The sequence below is a fragment of the Macaca mulatta genome, chromosome X (assembly GCF_049350105.2).
Source record: "Macaca mulatta isolate MMU2019108-1 chromosome X, T2T-MMU8v2.0, whole genome shotgun sequence".
Lineage (NCBI taxonomy): Eukaryota > Metazoa > Chordata > Mammalia > Primates > Cercopithecidae > Macaca > Macaca mulatta.
Window position 1 is genome coordinate 132,948,585 of NC_133426.1, and position 5,329 is coordinate 132,953,913.

The 5,329-nt window shown below is 44.0% G+C and overlaps 1 pseudogene; it reads right to left on the reverse strand.

The window, feature by feature from the left end:
• Positions 1 to 2,766: 2,766 nt before the first annotated feature.
• On the reverse strand, positions 2,767 to 4,040 carry LOC100428795 (E3 ubiquitin-protein ligase UHRF1 pseudogene; annotated as a pseudogene).
• Between the last annotated feature and the right edge of the window lie 1,289 nt (positions 4,041 to 5,329).

A 5,329-nucleotide genomic window follows, 5' to 3' on the forward strand; every position in this document is an offset into this window, starting at 1 on the left:
ACTGAACATGGTCTCCAACTGTTCTCTTAAATAAAGCTTGGCAGTCCCTTGTAGATACAACTGTCCCAGAACTCTTTCTGGTGGTGGTTGCTCATTCTCCCTAATTCCACAAACACCATGATCACAAGGTGTTTTTGGTCATATTTTTTCTCAATGCTTCATTTGAATATAAGTCCATCTCCATGTTTAAAAACTCCTCTTTCTTTGAAGTTTCTGTCATTTGGTAAGCTGTACTCTTGCTTAATTGTTCATATTTAGCAACAACTTTGCCCCTTATCTTCAATCATTGAAGACTGTGGTAGCTAGCTCAGTCCTACTGCCCAGCCAAAATCAATGGTGACTTCATTATTTATGTGGAAAGTAATTTTAATACCTCATAATCTTGGTTCTTGGACCTCCTCAACTTCAGTGATTTTCATTTACCACTCACATGGTTATAGAATACAACTTGGCTTTTCAACCTTTGTTTTTAAGCTATATGTCATTATCTCTTGTCTGTCATTGCCTTCTTATACTTGCCTCCTTTCTATCCAGTATAGACTACTAAAAGCATAACTGCTATCATACCCTTACCAATACTTTCAAATTTCCAGCCACTTTATTCTAAGTCTCTGGCAAAAATAAAAACCCAGATAAATGCACTGTCTGTCTTTTTTTATTATAATATCCACACTAATGAACACCACTGGAAATTCTCAAATAAGATTTAGTCTTGGTCTTTAACCACAACTGGCCCTGTGAACTGGCTTGCAAACTTGCTTCCTTAGCTTAGCTGTAATATCCTTTACTTCAGACCTCTGATGTTGTTGGGTGTTAACTTACAATCCATTCATCATTTCTCATTTATATAAATACACAGTCCCAAAAATAGATACTACTGTAACTGGTCACATTTGAGGTCATTAACTGGGCCATTTTCTTTTTTTGTGTGAAAAACTTTTATTCTGAGAATCTAAAATCTGGACAAAGAGTATTGGACTTCAGAAAAAGCCTACACAAAATTGTCTCATTTCTTCCCTAATACATTGTTAATCTAAGAATAAAGAGGTGAAAAAAAACCTTTAAAAATAACATTGCTTCAATTTGTCTGCAGGTGCGTGATTTAAAATATCCCTGTTCTATTGAGGTACAGGCTGCAAACTTTGGTAAAATTGGAAAAATTAACAAACCCTTTCAAAATAAATACAAAAACTAAAACAACACTGAACCTTAACGTTATATCTTTCTCAGTACATATACAGTAACTACAAAAAAAAAAAAAAAAAGAATCATTTAGAAAATGTCGTTAAAAAAAAAAAAAAAAAACCTCTTGTAAGTTCTCAATTGCCAAGTTAAAAAATTGAATTTAAATGATCTGTAAGACTCAAACTGTTCCCAAGCACCCACTCAGTGTCAGGAAGAACTGAATGATTACAGTTTCTAGAATTTGTTTGGCATTTTCAATAATTCAGTGCTCACAACAAGGAATGTTGTCTTTAGAGAGAAGGAGTGAACCAAAGGCACTTGAACTTGGCTTCCTGCGCTGGTATCCATCCGTGGCCACCTTCTTTGGACAGCATCAGACACATGCCTGTCCCCACGTGGAGCAGGGTCCTGTTGAGGCCACTTCTGCATGGCCCCAACACTATGCTTGCAGGGGCAGAGGAGTTTTCAAGCGGATCTCAAACACCAAGCAGTCTGCTGGGGGATAGCTTTGAGGGAAAGGTTTGAACTGGGCCAAGATGTTTCCGCTTTTCCTTGCAACAATTTCAATAGACAGCTAGGCCACATCATGCCATGAGCCACCACGGAGACCCATCTCGTTGGACTTCAGATGATAAAATGCTGTCAGATAGATGCTTGCTCTGACCTTGGGGGCCAAACCCATGAACACAAAAGAAGGACTGTTCCCTCCCCCACTTCTTAGAGTTGGTGGCATCAACTTCTGAGAACCTGACATCAGAATAATGAACAGCCTCCACGCCACATAGTTTCTGATTCCATCTTTAAAAAATCTTATGTTGTGCACACGTATGTGTATTGCGGTACTATTCACAATAGCAAAAACTTGGAACCAACCCAAATGTCCATCAATGACAGACTGGACTAAGAAAATGTGGCACATATACACCATGGAATACTATGCAGCCATAAGAAAGGATGAGTTCATGTCCTTTGTAGGGACATAGATGCAGCTGGAAACCATCATTCTCAGCAAACTATCGCAAGAACAGAAAACCAAACACCACATGTTCTCACTCATAGGTGGGAATCGAACAATGAGAACATTTGGACACAGGAAGGGGAACGTCACACACCTGGGCCTGTTGTGGCTTGGGGGGAGGGGGGAGGGATAGCATTAGGAGATATACCTAATGTAAATGACGAGTTAATGGGTGCAGCACACCAACATGGCACATGTATAGGTATGTAACAAACCTGCATGTTGTGCACATGTACCCTAGAACTTAAAGTATAATAAAAAAGAAAAAGAAAAAGAAAAAAAAGAAATCAAAGCATAGTTTATAGAATAAAAATTGTCAAAAAAAATCTTATGTTTTGTCAAGAAATTGCAGACTTTTATGTTTACAAAAAAAAAAAAAAAATACTGAGAAGTCCAACTTTTAGCCAGAATACATAAATTCCTGAAAATGTGTGAAAATGTATAGATTGGAAAATTAAAAATAAAAAAAGGAAAACAAACCTTTTTAGGGAAGGTAGGAAACACTACATGTTTAAGTTAAGCCCACTAAGAACAACATCAGGGCCGATGAAAGAGCCCTCCCACACGTTTTAAGCGAAACGCCTGTGGAGAAGTGCTTGGAGATCACCGGCCATTGCCGTAGCCAGGCAAGAGCTGGTTGAGGATGGTCTGCAGGGGCTGGTTCACCTGCATGGCATAGCTCCAGCCCAGGTCATAGCGACAGGCAGGGCAGCTGAGCACCTGTGCCCAGAAGGATCTATCCAGGCAGTCCTTGCATATCTTGCGCTGGCACACTGTTGCAATGGGCCGGAACACCAGTTCCTGACAGCAGATACATTGGAGCGTCTCCTCCACTTTATTCAGGAACATCTGAAACGGGCTGCTGCTCGCTGGCCGGCCTTCGACCGAAGCTAGGACCTCATTTCACAGTTTGGCATTGCTCTTGTCCTCCCTGATGAGGCAGCTCTGCTGGGCCCTGAGGCTGTAGGGCTCCAGTTTTCTTGGATGTCTGGTGAGGAGATGCGGCCCTGCTCTGGCCACCTCCTGCCTACTTCTGCTTCCACTTTCCCTTGCTTGCCCTGGGGCCTGCGAAGCCCTCCTCCTGCTGCTCCTCCTCCTCCCTCTTGCTGTTCTTCTCCCGCTCTCGGTTGACCAGGGCTTCCAGGTGGCCTTCTGGATACTGCATAGTCAGCCCCAGCTTCTTGATCCATTCCTTCCCCTCCTTCGTCCAGGGGCCAGACTCCTCGTCGTCCCTCTGCAGGAGGTAGCGCCACGGGAGAAACCTGGACTTCCCCTTCTCGGGCCACTACTTCACCACCTGCTAGATGCAGTCATAGCGGTTGCCCTTGGTGGGGGCGTACTTTCTGTTCTTACCACCCTTGATGCTGCACACTACCATAGCAGGCTTTCCCGACTGCCAGTCCTTGGCGTCAACCCCTTCTTGGTCATTAATGAGAGTAAAGCAGTTGAGAGCCAGAGCCCTGTTGGTGTTGGTGAGTTTCTGATCACAAGAGTGTTCCGCGGTCCTCTTGTTGCAAGAAAGATCTCAACCATCACTACCCGTGTATCTGAAAAAATTCTCCTTGTCCCCATCGTCCTTTTTGCCCCTGTCCAGGACCAGGGAGTACGACCCGTAGTTGCTCTGGCCGTGAATGCCAGCCACGTGGGGCCGATGAACCCCAGACTAGCTGACCTGGACTCAGAACCGCCACATGGTGCCCACGGGGATCCCTGGGATGGATCCGTAGTGGTTGGACGGGGCGATGGTGCACTCTTTGGTGGGGCCCACACACGCAATGCCCTTGCCCCAGCCCCGCTTTGAGGACAACGTGGCTGAGGCCATCTACGCCTTCTTGCTCTCTCTCAGCCTCTCTTCCGCCAGCACCACCTTGCTGGTGTGGTTCCTGCACTTGGGCAGTACCACTCCTCCTCGCTGGGAATGCTGCTGAGGGGCGGGCGCAGGCAGTAGATGTGGAAGGTCATGTCACATTCGTCACATATGAACTGCTTCTAGGGGTCTTGCTGGCCCCTGCACAGGTGGCAGGCGCAGACCCAGCAGAGTCTATTCACGTCATCCTTGCTGTGCTTGCAGGATGGGATATTCGTGGAGGTAAATGAGAGTATTGGGTTCCAACCCATGATTAAACTGGACATCTAACTAACATGGAAACATAATTCGCATAGTTCATTTTGAGACAACACTTAGAGAGTTAGGTTTTAGAAACAAGATCAACTAACAATTCAGTCACATTTGTGATTGTTTCTTAGGTTACTCTAAAAACTTTGTGGACTGATGTTGTTTTATTCTAAGGAAAGATCCGGGGTATCGTGACTGAAGCATCATTTAATATAATCAACAAAGTACCTTCTATCTAACATGCACAGAAGCTACCATAGACCATAGACACTTTCCTGAGACTCCCTATTCTACCACTTTGTCCCTCATTCTCATAAAATAATATCACTTCTTATTTCACCAATTTAGAACTGGCTATATACTTTTCAGGACACAGTGAAAATTGGAAATGCATGTAAGGAGTGGGGAAGTCAATCTCTCTTTCTCTTTTCACAGCCTGCAGCTCCCACCCAATGTGAATAGCGAACCCCCAAGGCATTGCAAGTTTCACACGATAAGATGTTTGGTACACAGAAAGGCAAGAGGCCTACCACTTGCTCATTGTGCCATAGCACTGCCAGACTATGGGAAGGATGACCTCTGTCTTGCCCTGTCCAAAAGTATTGTGACTATGAACTCAACTACAAATGTATCTATGATCCTATCCAGTCCTCTGCCAGGGTTGAAAGGCAATGCAGCCTGATCACTGTCTAAGGCAGATGATGACAGTGGTTGAAAGATATAGTCAGGAGGGAGGAGGACACCTGAAACCTATGGAAGCAGGGGCAGAAAGCTGGCAGCTTAGAACTCATCCTAGGGAGGTGGTAAGGTTGACAAGAGACCAGGCTACACTTGAGCTGAAATCTCAAGCTTAAAATGTAACATAAATTCAAAGATAAAATTGTTAAGAATTTCAATATAGCAACCTTAACCATGCTACTCAATTGGTTTCACCCTTGTGAAGCCAGGCCTGGACCAGGAACATAGACAACATCAGATTTAAGTTCCTTCAAATTTCACTTTTTCACTAA